We start from the raw sequence: 14,677 nt of genomic DNA, 5'->3' as shown, positions 1-14,677 counted from the left end.
ATTATTCAAACACAGCTATTTACTAAGAGAAAATTCTCTACTGTTTAGTAAATATTCCCATATAATTACAAATGTTATTAGTATTATTTTTAATATGATAATTTCACATCAGAGTAAAAAACACCTACATATGGAAATGCATTTATTATTTCTTTGATGTTCTTATCGCTCTCTCTCTGTATATATATATATATATATATATATATATATATATATACACATATTATATATATATATATATATACATACATACACACACACATATATATATATTTTTTTTTTTTTTATTACACATACATACATACATACATACATACATACACACACACACACACGTCATAGCAGGTTTGTATATGTTATTTTTTGCCAAAATATGCATGACAATCTTTGTTTTTGAAGAGACTCTAAAAACAGACATTTAACAAAGTTTTATGCATGAAGCAGATGTCAGATGGTAAAGATCGACTGCTTGCAGATCAAGTTGCTGCTGCCAAGTCTCGCGAGCTTTAATTCAGACACAGTTTCTATTAATGTCTGTACTATCCAACACACAGTTTACAGGCAGCAGATGTACTTCTAGGCACTGAGCTACTTAAGATCCTCGCTGTTTAAACCTTTGTAATTTTACTCGGGTAAGTGTCTCAATAATTCTGTATTTCAGTGACGCTTTTAATCCATGTTAATTTACATTATTAATTCAGATATTGCAGACTGAATTAAAACAGTTTTGGTACTTGTGTTACAATACAGAATGTTCTATTCCCAAATGCATCCTGAGCAGATATTAGAGATTAATTCTTAAATAGATACCACTGCTGAATTTGCTGTCAGATAGCAATGTTATGGTCTGTGTTCATAATGGGTCTATTTTATATATGCAGATTTATTAGTTGTGAATAAAAATAAAATTTTCATGTGTACATGTTATGAATAACCGTATGATCATTTTCTGTTTAAAAACCAGTTTAAGCCTGTTTAGTACATATATTTAAAAAAAAAAAATAACTACAGTAACATTGCAACATATTTTTAGTGATTAGATTATATTTATAACAAAATGAAGACAGAAAGACAGATGCATATACATATATTCTCCTGACCCCAAAATAACACTTTATCCCTACATTTTAAAGCTATGGGTTATGTTTTGTTATAATTGACATATTCTCTAAAATGCTATTTTGTATTTTTAAAAACAAGAACTGTCTAACTGAATAAATTAATGCAGTCACATGCTGCAATGCTGCTACTGTGACATTATTTTATCTCTTGCTATGGTGTTAGTTCCTTAGTTTTTTCACCACAAACTATTAGTACTCAGCAAAACACTGAAGTGTAGGAAATTGTTAAAGCACCCGTACTCATGCATGTTACCATAATTGGCTTTATTTATGTTGACTCTGCTTTATTGTTAAGCACAGCCCAAGAAAAAAAAGGCTGGCAAAACTAAATGAACAATTGGATCCTCATATTGCTGTCCTTTATTCTAGGAAAACATTAAATAAAATGTAGTAGAGTATTATATGATCTCAGAAGCATTTTGCATTTGCAGACTAACAGTGTTCTTTTGTTAACCAATTAACATGTGCTAAGAATAGACTTATTGTAATGGTAGTAGAAAACTAGATCATCAATAAAGCTTTGTTTTATATTTTTATAAAAAGCAGTTTATTACCATCCTTTCTGTTTTAGTCACTTATTAAGCTTTGCTATTTCCTTCTCTGTTATAAAAAAACTTTTGAACTATTATAGCAAGAGTGATAGGATTAGGGCATCTAATATTAGCATAAATAAAAGTATTAATATATTAAGGTCACATAAGGGGAATTATGCATGATAGGTTCTCAGCATCAAGACAATGTGTGGGATTATAGACTTATAAATAATGTCAGATAATGATTTCCCATCCTATAAATACAGTACAATGCTCAGTGCAAGCTGTTATCTTGAATTGGACAAGCACTAAAAGGTTATTTGTTTTTAAAGAAATAATTAGCAGAAGCAATATAACTTCTCTAGCACATTGTAATAATTGAACATCGCAAGTACATGTGAACACACATACAGGTTTATTTACTAAAACTGGAGAGTGCAAAATCAGGCACACTTCTGCATACAAACCAATCAGATTCCAGGTTTTATTGGCAAACTTTACCTATTTCCCCTCCTCCCTATAGCAGAAATACTGCTACAGGGCAGGAACGGGTGCGCAAAATCACGTATATATACATGATTTTGCAGTTACACTTAGGGGGCACATGCGCGGCCATTCGTGGCCTCGGCTGTCAATCACCGGGTCCCGGACGGTGATCACCGAGTATCTCCAATGGGTGAGAGATCTCTCTCCTGTCAGCTTCTGCACACTGCTTGTATGGCTCTGCATAGCAGAGCCATACAAAGCAGTGTGCTTACAGTGCAACACAGACACAACTCATGTAGTAAAACAGCACACACTTAACCCTTTGATCACCCCACATGTTAACCCCTTCCTGCCCAGTGCCATTAGTACAGTGTCAGTGCTTTTTATTAGCACTGATCACTATATTGGTGTCACTGGGGATGTCAATGACACCAAATCAGTTCCCCCCATGTTAGAATGCAGCGGCAGTCTCGCTATAAATCGCTGATCGCCGCCATTATTAGTAAAAAAAAAAATTCCAGTATGTCGCCATTTGTAAACACTATAATTTTCACGTAAACCAATTAATTTACATGTATTGCGATTTTTTTTAGCAAAGACGTAGCAGAATACATTTTTGGACTAAATTTATGATAAAATTAGATTTTTTTACTGTACATGTTTAACCACTTGAGCTCCAGAGGATTTACCCCCCTTAATGACCAGGCCTTTTTTTGGTGTTTGGCGCTGCACTAATTCAAATGATAATTGCGCGGTCATGCAATGCTGCACCCAAACGAAATTTACGTCCTTTTTCTCACACAAATAGAGCTTTCTTTTGGTGGTATTTGATCAACTGTGCGCTTTTTATTTTTTGTACTATAAACAAAAAAACACGAACATTTTGAAAAAAAACAATATTTTCTACTTTCAGCTATAAAAAATATATCGTAAACTCAAAGTTAGTCATAAATTTAAGCCAAAATGTATTCTGCTACATGTTTTTGGTAAAAAAAATCCCGTGCATTAGCGGGCAAACTGGCGCTATCTAGGAGGGGCGCTAACACTATCGGAAGTCACCAGTGACACTAATACAGTGATCAGTAAAAATCTGTTCACTGTAATCAATGACACTGGTGACAGGGCAGTGAAGGGGTTAACTGGGGGGGGGGGAGGGGGCGATCAAGGGGTTAAATGGGATTTCTGGTGCACTAGCGGGCAAACTGGCGCTATCTGGGAGGGGCGCTAACACTATCGGAAGTCGCCAGCGACACTGATACAGTGATCAGTAAAAATCGGTTCACTGATCAGTGACACTGGTGACAGGGCAGTGAAGGGGTTAACTGGGGGGGAGATTAAGGGGTTAAATGGGATTACTGGTGTACTAGCGGGCAATATGGCGCTATCTGGGAGGGGCGCTAACACTATCGGAAGTCGCCAGCGACACTGATACAGTGATCGGTAAAAATTGGTTCACTGATCAGTGACACTGGTGACAGGGCAGCGAAGGGGTTAACTGGGGGGGGGCGATCAAGGGGTTAAACGGGATTACTGGTGTACTGGCGGGCAATCTGGCTCTATCTGGGAGGGGCGCTAACACTATCGGAAGTCGCCAGCGACACTGATACAGTGATCAGTAAAAATCGGTTCACTGATCAGTGACACTGGTGACAGGGCAGTGAGGGGGTTAACGGGGGGGCGCGATCAAGGGGTTAAACGGGATTACTGGTGTACTGGCGGGCAAACTGGCGCTATCTGGGAGGGGCGCTAACACTATCGGAAGTCGCCAGCGACACTGATACAGTGATCAGTAAAAATCGGTTCACTGATCAGTGACACTGGTGACAGGGCAGTGAAGGGGTTAACTGGGGGGGGGCGATCAAGGGGTTAAACGGGATTACCGGTGTACTGGTGGGCAAACTGGCGCTATCTGGGAGGGGCGCTAACTCTATCGGAAGTCGCCAGCAACACTGATACAGTGATCAGTAAAAATCGCTTCACTGATCAGTGACACTGGTGACAGGGCAGTGAAGGGGTTAACTGGGGGGGGCGATCAAGGGTTTAAATGTGTCCTAGGTGTGTTCTAACTGTAAATGTGTAGTGTTTTACTCACTTTTACTGCGTCTTCTTCTCTGTCTGGAACGGAATGTGTCCAGGCAGAGAGGAATGACATCATATCCTGCCCTGTGTAAATGTCAACACAGGACAGGATAGGACAGAGACCGATCATCTGATTTCAGCCAGAAATCACTGGCTGAAATCTAATGATTGATCCCTCCTGGATCGAATCGTGTCACCCGCAGGTCGGCGGGAGAGCACGCACGCGCCCCCTGCCGGCGAAAACGTCGGGAGCGCGGAACCCGTTTTAAAACGTGGTTTTGTGCTCCACTGCCGCACTGCACACGTATATATACAGTGGCAGGGCGGCAAGCGGTTAATAGCAAAAAGTCAGAAATATTGTTTTTTTTTCTCAAAATTGTCGGTCTTTTTTGTTTAGAACGCAAAAAATAAAAACGCACAGGCAACCAAATACCACTTGTGGGGAAAAAAAGGACGTACATTTCATTTGAATGTAGTGTTGCATGACCGCAGAATTGTCATTTAAAGTAACGAAGTGCCGTATAGCAAAAAATGGCCTGGTCAGGAAGGGGGGTAAATCCTCTGGAGGGCAAGTATGAACAAGGTGAGGTTGGAAGCTGACTGGTTTCTATGCAGAAGTGAGCCTGATTTTGCACTCTACCACACTGTTAAGACAATGCAGCAACAAATGATGGTGTGTGCAGCAGCTCACTGCTAGCAGTCAAGATTCCCCTTTAGTGTAGTGTTATCTGTTTCTGGAAATTGGTAGTTGGTTGCTATGGGTCACCAAACCTTCCACATTGTTGTATTTCTTATTGAAGAAGCTTGTGTATTTAATTATATGAGTATACCCTAACTATAGAGTCCACAAGCATACAGTGTTTCAAGATTCACTTATGCATAACGTTTGACCAAGACGAAAGTTATATTATTAAGGTTTAGAAAATTGCACTAAAATGTCTGAAAACATTTCACACATTCAGATCCTCCCAATACTAACTTGTTTATCCACTTGCCCTCCAGAGGATTTACCCCCCTTCCTTACCAGGCCTCTTTTTGCTATACAGCGCTGCACTAATTCAACTGATAATTGCGCGATCATGCAATGCTGTACCCAAACGAAATTTACGTCCTTTTTTTCACACAAATAGAGCTTTCTTTTGGTGGTATTTGATCACCTGTGCGCTTTTTATTTTTCACGCTATAAACAAAAAAGGGCCAAAAATTTTGAAGAAAAACAATATTTTTTACTTTCAGCTATAAAAAATATATAGTAAACTCAAAGTTGGTTATAAATTTAGGCCAAAATGTATTCTGCTACATGTTTTTGGTAAAAGAAATCCCAGTAAGTGTATATTGATTGCTTTGTGTGAAAGTTATAGCGTCTACAACTATGGTATAGATACTGCAATTTACGCCATTTTTTTGCTAAACAGCGCTGCGCTAGTTTAACGGACAATTGCGCGGTCATGCAATACGGTACATAAATTAAATTTACATCCTTTTTTTCCCCACAAATTGAGCTTTCTTTCGGTGGTATTTGATTGCTTGTGCGGTTTTTATTTTTTGCGCTATAAAAAAAAAGGCTGACAATTTTGAGGAAAAAAAACAATATTTTGGACTTTTTGCTATAAAACATGTCCAGTAAAAAAAATGTAAAAATCAAATTTAGTCATAAATTTCTACCAAATTGCATTCTGCGACATGTCTTTGCTAAAAAAAAAACCCAATACGTGTAAGTTAATTAGTTTACGTGAAAGTTATAGCGTTTACAAATGGCGGGAAAGATACTGGGATTTTTAGTTTTTTTTATACTAATAATGGCGGCGATCAGCAACTTATGGCGGCGATCAGTGACTTATGGAGGCGATCAGCGACTTATGGCGGGACTGTGGCGGACATTCTGACATTGGGGGGTACTGACTTGGGGTCACTGACATCCCCAGTGACACCAATACAGTGATCAGTGCAAAAAAAAACCACTGACACTGTACTAATGGCACTGGGGAGGAAGGGGTTAAGTTTATTTTTCAGGGAAAGGGTTATCTGTGTGAGGGTTTTGTTTTACTAGGGGGTGGGGGTGTGTACTGCACAGGACACCGCTGATCGGGAGAGAGAAACTCTTCTGTCCCGATCAGCTTGTCCTGGAGCTGTCAGGGAACTGACAGAAAGCACAGCTACTGCAGCTGTGCTCTCTGTCAGGGATTGCCGCCGATAGCCGGTAAGGACCGGCTGTGACCCAGGGACTGACATCCGCGGCTGTGATCGGCGGGTTAGGTTACAAAACAGGTAGGTTTTGCCCGGCCGTGCCGCCCTGCCACCGTATTCATACAGTGGCTGGGCGGCATGTGGTTAACCATTGACCCTTGGGTTCAATTAGTAAAAGCCTATATTTTACTTTAGATTCTAAGGCAAAATGCATATAGTATTTTTAATTACTATGTGTCATTTTAAGTTTATTTTTACTTAAAGGAGAAGTACAGCCAAAGCTCTTGTGGCTGTACTTCTCTCCTGGATCACAGGAGTGCAGTTCACTCTAAACTCCTGTGGCCTGTTTTTAGCTGACAGTGGACTGAAGACTGAAGACTGATGTCACTCAGCTGGTCCAGGCTTGGGAAAGATCCCAACTTTAACCACTTGTCATCCTGATGATTTACCCCCCCCCCCTTAATGACAAGGCCTTTTTTTGCTATTCAGCGCTGCACTATTTAAACTGGTAATTGCGCGGTCATGCAATGCTGTACCCAATCAAAATTTATGTCCTTTCTTTCACACAAATAGAGCTTTCTTTTGGTGGTATTTGATCTCCTGTGCACTTTTTATTATAATATATAGTAATAGTATTCTGCTACATGTCTTTGGTAAAAAAAATCCCAATAAGTGTATATTGATTGCTTTGTGTGAAAGTTATAGCGTCTACAAACTATGGTATAGATACTGCAATTTACTTCATTTTTTGCTATACAGCACTGCACTAGTTTAACTGACAATTGCACGGTCATGCAATACTGTACATTGATGAAATGTATGTCCTTTTTTTCACACAAATAGAGCTTTCTTTTGGTGGTATTTGATCACCTGTGCCCTTTTTATTTTTCACGCTATAAACAAAAAAATACTGAAAAGTTTGAAGGAAAAAACAAAAAATGATAGTTTCTCATTTCTTTCATAAAAATATCCATAAAAACTCAAATTTCGTCATAAATGTAGGCCAAATTTATTCTGCTACATGTTTTTGGTACAGGAACCCCAATACGTGTATATTGATTGCTTTGTGTGAAAGTTATAGCATCTACAAACTATGATATGGATAATGGAATTTACACAGCTTTTACTTTCTGACTGCCTATCACATTGCTTGAGGTGCTAACATACCAGGACAGTAAAAACACCCCCAAATGACCACTTTTCAGAAAGTACAAACATGAAGCTATGTGATAAGAGGCATATTAAATCCATGGAAGATTTATTTTTATTCCACAAGTTCTTGGAAAAATTACAAAAGATTCTTTTTTTTTTTTTACACAAAGTTTTCACTTAAATGATATATTGCTCACAAAACCTATGGGTATATGTGGAATTACACCCCACAATACATTCTGATACTTCTACTGAGTATGGGGATACCACACGTGTGAGACCTTTTGGGGGCCTAGCCACATACAGGAGCCTGAAATCCAATGACCACTTTGAAAGCCTGAAGGTGCATAACTTCCGCATTTCACTTCCTCACTACCTATCACAATTTGGGAGGCCCTGAAATGCCAGGATAGCAACAAATAACCCCTTTTTGTAAAGTAGACACCCAAAGGAATTTATAAAGAGGCATGGTGAGTATTTTGCAGATCTAATTTTTTCTCACAAGGTTTTGAAATATAAAAAAAAAGAAAAGAAAAGAAAAAAAATATGTTTTTGTTTTCTTTCTTCATTTTCCAAAACACTTGTGGCAACAAACAAGATCTCCAAAATACTCATAATGCTGATCATCAAATTCCTTGGGGTGCCTACTTTCCAAAAAGGAGTTATTTGGTGGGAGGTTGTGCTTTCTTGGCATTTCAGGGCCTCCGAAACTGTGATAGGTAGTCAGGAAGTGTAATGAGGGAATAAAGCCCTTTAAAAGTCTGAAGGTGCTTATTGGATTTTGGGGTCCTTTACTTGGCTAGACTGCCAAAAAGTCTCTCACATGTGGCAACCTCATACTCAGAAGTAGCAAAATGTATTTTTAGGAGTAATTCCACATACACCCATGGCATGTGTGAGCAATACATCATTTAATAACAATTTTGTGTAAAAAAAAAATATTGTTTTTTGTCATTTTCCAAAAACTTGTGGTAAAAAAATTATTTTATTGGCTCAACATGCCTCTTAGCAAATAGTTGGGGTGTCTACTTTCCAAAAAGGGGTCATTTTGGGGGGTGGGGGCAGTACTTGCCCAGCATTAGAAGTTTATGCCACACATCATTCACTCTTCTAACCACCTGAAGACCAAGCCTTTTCTGCCACTTTGTTCACATGAAAAAATAAATCAGTATCTTTGCTAGGAAATTACCGTACTTTCAACCCCCAAACATTATATATTTTTTAAAGAAGAAACCCTAGTGAATAAAATGGTGGTTGCTGTAATATTTTATGTCACATAGTACTGGCGCAGCATTTTTTCAAACGTAATTTTAAAAAAAAAATACACTTTTTTTTATTTTATTGCACAAAAACACAATATGTTGGCCAATTATTTGGTAACTTATTAAAGATGATGCTATGCTGAGTAAATAGATACCAAACATAACATGCTTTAAAACTGCGCATGCCCCGTGCAATGGTGACAAACTGCATACATTTCTAATATCCATCGGCAACTCTTTAAAAGCATTTACAAGATACCATTTTAGATTTACAGAGGAGGTCTAGTGCTAGAATTACTGCCCTTGATCTGACATTCATGGCGATACCTGTTATGCATGGTGCAACTGCTGTTTACATACTGGCAAGGGGTCAACGCACACGCACGCAGGTGCAAGCCCGGGGGGGGGGGGGGGGCAAGGGTACTTTAAGTTATTTTGCTTTTTTTTTAATTATTTTTACACTGTCCCATTTTTTTTTATCACTTTTAATGCTATCACAGGGAATGCAAATATCCCCTATAATTCCAATGGGCATTGTCATATATTCTTTTTTGAGAAATCTGGGGTCTAGCAGACTCTGGATATCTCCTCTGCTCTTACATTATCTAATAAAACCAAAATTGGTGTGATCAGATGCCTTCCCAATTTACAAATGGTGCTGTTTATATCCTGCGAAACTGAAGTGATGAAATGGAGCTTCTGATTTCTTAGATTATAGAAATGATTGGCACCATTCCGGTCTCCAATCAGCTCTATGGTCAGCTGGCAGAAACACCGGCTGCATTATCAGGATCCCCCCATGGCATGGGACTACCCGAGAAGGCCGTGGAAGGCAGCGGGGGAGGGGGGGGGGCATCTCCTCCAGCTACTTGTAAAAGCAATCCTGCAGCTAATTAGCCACTAGGATTGCTTTTACATGAAAGGCCATCATCGGCTGAAAAAAAACGATACCAGGATGATGCCTGCAACTGCAGGCATCATCCTGCTATAACCAGTACGTCGCTGGTCCTTGTTGGGTATATATGCTATGTTCTTTTTTTTATGCAGCCTGTGGGCTGAATGAAAAAAAGAGAAGAAATATCTGCCAGAAAAAGTGTGTGGTATGCCCACCATTAGAATATACCACCCTGCATCCACTCACTTCTAATGGTGAGCACACATGAAATGTGCCAAAAATCTTATAAAATATATATGCCGAAGCATAGGGGCCATCCATCCACTGGCCACCCCAGGCCCCCATGCTTCGGCATATATGCTCTTTTTTTAACTGCGGATGAAAAATCTCTTCCAACAGCACTGCACACAACTACTTATGTATATTCTGAGAGGAAGACCCTGTTGCTGTCAGAATAAACAGGTTGGTGCTGCAGCTGAAAGCATTCCTGCAAGAAAACAGCAATGGTTAACAATAAAAAAGTAGCAATAAAACAGTAAAAGTGTAACAGTAACAACAATGACAATAAAAAAATCTAAAACTATTTTTGGTTTTTAAAAGTATAAATTTGGAGGGGGATTTGTACTTTTTTATTTATTTATTTTTTACTTTTTTTTTTAAACTTTAACTTTTTAAAACAGATTGTAGGGTCTCTCCAAAATGTGATAGCCAGTACCTAACATATTTCGAGACCCTGTGTAATTATGTACCCTGAACTGTGCTGTGCCCTATATTAATACTCCACTAGTGTGTGGTAGCGACGGAAGCAGTCCTTGAGGCAGAGACCAGGTTGATCAGGACAGGAGAAACAAAAAAAGCGGGTGTCACGCATAATTCCATGTCTGCTACAAACACAACATCTTTTTTGGGGTGCCTTTTGGGTTAGGGTACCAGGAATGGCATCGGGAAAATTCCTTTCATGATGCTGGCTAACTGTGTTGGACGTTTGGGACACCTTCTGGATACAAAAGGGCCGTGATGATCTCTTCCTGGAATTTTAGGAAGGATCCACTTCGTCCAGTTGCTTTGTAAAGCACAGCAGCATTATATAGAGCCAATTGAAATAAATAAACAGACACTTTAATGTACCAACATCTGGCTTTACGGGAAACTAAGTACAGCTTCATCATCTGGTCATTGAAGTCCACCCATGTTAAGGTTATAGTTGTGGACACAGAGGGGCTTCTCAACAACACCAGCTGCCATGGTAATTTGAATTGTCATATCTGCGTGATTGGAAGACAGGACAAAAACATCCCGTTTGTCCTTCCACTTCACTGCAAGCAATTCCTCATTTCTCAAGCAGGCTTTTTCCCCCTTTCTACGATGGGTATTTACAAGCTGTTGGAGGAAGCCCCGACGATTAGGTCACACGTTGCCACATGTGACAATTCTAAGCTTGTACAATTGTCTAAATAGTGTCACCATTGAATAAACATTGTCCACATATAAGTGGTACCCTATATGAAAAAAGGATGACACCAAGTCCCAAACTATCTTGCTACTGCTCCCCATGTTGTCTGGGCATCCTGGGGGGCTCCACGTGTCTATCTTTTCCCTCGTAAATCTGAAACTTATATGTATAGTCTGTTGCCCTCTCACAGGTCTTATACATCTTGACCCCATATTTGGCACACTTGCTGGGGAGAAATTATTTGAATGCAAGGCGGCCAGACAAATTAATGAGGAACTCATAAATGCAGATGTTTTGCTGGGGAATATAGACATATGCAAATTTTTGGTTAAGGTGGTTTAGGGGCCAAATTTTGTGGAGCCGGTCAAATGCAGGGTCGCCCTGAGGACGACAGAGTGTGCTGTCATTGAAATGCATAAAATGCATTATATTCTCATATCTATTCCTGTCCATACTTCCATAGTTACATAGTTAGTCTGGCTAAAAAAGACAAAATTCCATCCAGTTCAACCATAAAAAAAAGTTATAATCCTATACCCACAGTTGATCCAGAGGAAGGCAAAAAAACAGCAAAGCATTATCCAATTTGCTCCTGCTGGGAAGAAAAATTCCTTCCTGATCCCCCGAGAAGCAATCGGATATTCCCTGGATCACAAAACTGTCACATCAGGCCCATAGACAATCTAACATCATAATGGGATCCTATATATGTATAGAAAAGGAAAAATTTTGTGCGTGATGAAACTGACAAAATTGAGATGAAAACAAATGTGCAACCCCTGCACACAGTGCACATAAATACGTAAAAGTCCAGTGATCCTGTGTCAATTTCCTCCACTCATACAGAATCCATGGACTGTGTGTGGACCCACACACCACCAAGTGCAATCCAAAACCGGCTGAAATGGCCTCTCACCTCCTCCCTGCGACCCTGCAGGGCCACAGAGCTTTATAAATCCCCACTGAATCAGGATGAGCTTCCTCTTGAGTGGATGGTTTCACTGATGTATCCCCAGTATGCTGCTTCCACCTCTCCTATGATATCCTCAGAGGTCAACTGAGCAGGGTGGATCCCAGCTCAAGCCCCAATAGGACAAAGGAAACAGAAGACATCCTCCATAGTGTAAAATCGTTTTAATTTAAATAAAATAAGATACTTGTATACACTCACATTTGCCAGATGGAATAAGAGCTGTTTCCCATGCTATGGGTGTAAGCGTGTGGCTGAAGGGTGTACCAAGATGGCGCCGCGCCGGAAGTGCGTCACCACGTGTTGCCGTCGACGCGTTGCGTCACGTGACCTCGTGACTTCCTCAGGACTAACTTGATTGGTCTATTGCACTCCCTTAAATAGGCCAGCCTTTCCTCCAATCGTGACCCACTGGGTGGGGTCACGGCGGCCATATTATTGTAGCCTGTCGATCCCATACTTAAAAATAGCCTGAGTAGGTATATATATATACCCCAGGCTCCAGCTCCAGCACTAGAATCATGCCAAAACCGATAGTAGGTATAATGGTAAGTGCTTATGATGTACTAAATCCACATCTTATGCAGAAATGTATGAAACGCATAAATGAAAGGAATAGAAAATAATAAAATCTATATATATATATAAAAACATAGCCTCTTAGGATGAACTTTATTAAGGAGGTGTATAATGAAATATATAAATACAAAAACATATATAAAAAATATATATATAATAAAAAATAAATATATAAAAATATATATAAAAAAACAGATCGCAAAAACGCCGCTAACCTATTAAAAACAAAATAAATGGTGAGAAGAGATAAAAAATAGGGACACCACCTCTAGACATACGCTGATCACCCATCACATGAATACATGAAATACCAAGATACATAAAAATAAATATAAAAATAGCCAGGAACCTATGTAATACTCAAAATGCAGCACAGGAAATTAATGATCGCTAATGAAGCAATTTAAGTCAAAATCAATAGTTAGCCCTTTGGGCGTATGTGTATCTAAAATAAAAATCCATTTTGACTCTGCCTGACTTAATGCTCTGATCTTATGACTTACTCTCCAGTGCCTATGATACTTCTCAATTCCCCAAAATACTAGACTTGAGGGATCTTTATTGTGATATTGTGAAAAATGTCTGGAGACACTGTGCTTAGGAAAACCCTTGCAAATATTCTGAACATGTTCTCTCAATCTGACCCACAATGGCCTTTTAGTCCGGCCAACATATTGGAGACTGCAACCGCATTGCAATGCATATACCACCCCCTCCGTCTTACAGGATATAAAATCCTTAATTTGAAATTCTCTTTGGTTACTTGTAGAGATAAATGAATGGCGTCTGGAGTTAGGGCCTTTAATGGCTCTGCAAGCATAGCACATTTTACAAGGAAAAAAACCCTTTTGATCCAAAAATGTTGTTCTATTTTTGTTTGGAGGATCTATAACATTGTGTACTAAAGTAGATCTCAGTGTAGGGGCTTTCCTATATATAAATTTAGGAGTGATGGGTAATACTTTGCACAGCAAAGGGTCCGTAAGCAAAATCGGCCAATGATTAATAAAAACTTTTTCAATTTCCTTATAATTAACTGTGAAGTCTAGAATGATAGCCAATTGGTTGTCAAATTCCATCCTGTTCTTGTTACTCTTGTCTTCTCTTGATGTTCTCTTGACAATATCCTCAATATAGGACAAGGAGTCTTCAATTTGAGCAAGACCAAGCTAACTACTGAAGAATTATTAGTTTTAGATAAGGGACTCAAATATGCCCCTCCACATAAAGCCAATGGCTTTAATATATATGTTGACACCCTTAAATATGCTAGAAAACTGACTATAAAAAAGTTTTTCTTAGGGTTACCAGGACCCAAACATTCAGTGTCCACTGCTCCTATTAATGATATTGTACATACAGGACTTAAGAATAAGTCATTGTTCAACCCCCAAGTGAATAATAACAATCAGATTGAGGTTTTCAAAAAAATGATTGATATGGATATTAAGAAATTGAGTTTTGCAAAAGGAATACAGAACAAAGCTCAGGCTATTGGCATTAGTAGATTGAAGAAAAGAAATGATATCATCATTAGGCCAGCAGATAAAGGTGGGGGAATAGTGATCTTAACCAAAGATTATTATGAAAAACAAATGGAAGCACATCTTAATGATAAAACTACATATTTAACCTTACCTAAAGATCCTACTAGCCTATATAAAAAAGATCTCACCAGACTGATTGAGAAAGGAAAGGCTAAACAATTATTAAATAAGAAAGAGGCACAGTTTTTAAATCCAGAAGTGTGCAGGATACCCGTTATATATATGGTACTGAAGATTCACAAAGATCCAGATAATCCACCCGGGAGGCCCATAGTCAATGGGATAGACTCTGTCATGGCCAGAATGGGACAGTATGTGGATACTTTTCTACAACCTTTAGTTATTAAAACTAAGGCCTATTTGAGAGATACCAAGCATCTCATCCAGTGTTTAGGGAATGTCAAAGGAGGTAA

At 38.9% G+C, this 14,677-nt stretch overlaps 1 protein-coding gene across 2 annotated transcripts in view; it reads left to right on the top strand.

The window, feature by feature from the left end:
- Nucleotides 1-521: 521 nt before the first annotated feature.
- Nucleotides 522-14,677, top strand: part of LOC149463276 (cholinesterase-like) — a 164,774-nt gene continuing 150,618 nt past the window's right edge. For both annotated transcript variants that reach the window (XM_089675458.1, XM_089675459.1), the window contains exon 1: nt 522-632. The gene's annotated coding sequence lies outside the window, so the exon portion shown is untranslated. The remainder of the gene's footprint in view (nt 633-14,677) is intronic.

Source organism: Staurois parvus, unplaced genomic scaffold (assembly GCF_062004578.1).
Source record: "Staurois parvus isolate SC_StPar_1 unplaced genomic scaffold, SC_StPar_1.0 ptg000155l, whole genome shotgun sequence".
NCBI classification, from domain to species: Eukaryota; Metazoa; Chordata; class Amphibia; order Anura; family Ranidae; genus Staurois; species Staurois parvus.
The sequence above is the reverse complement of the archived record's forward strand: the minus strand, read 5'-3'. Positions and strand labels throughout refer to the sequence as shown.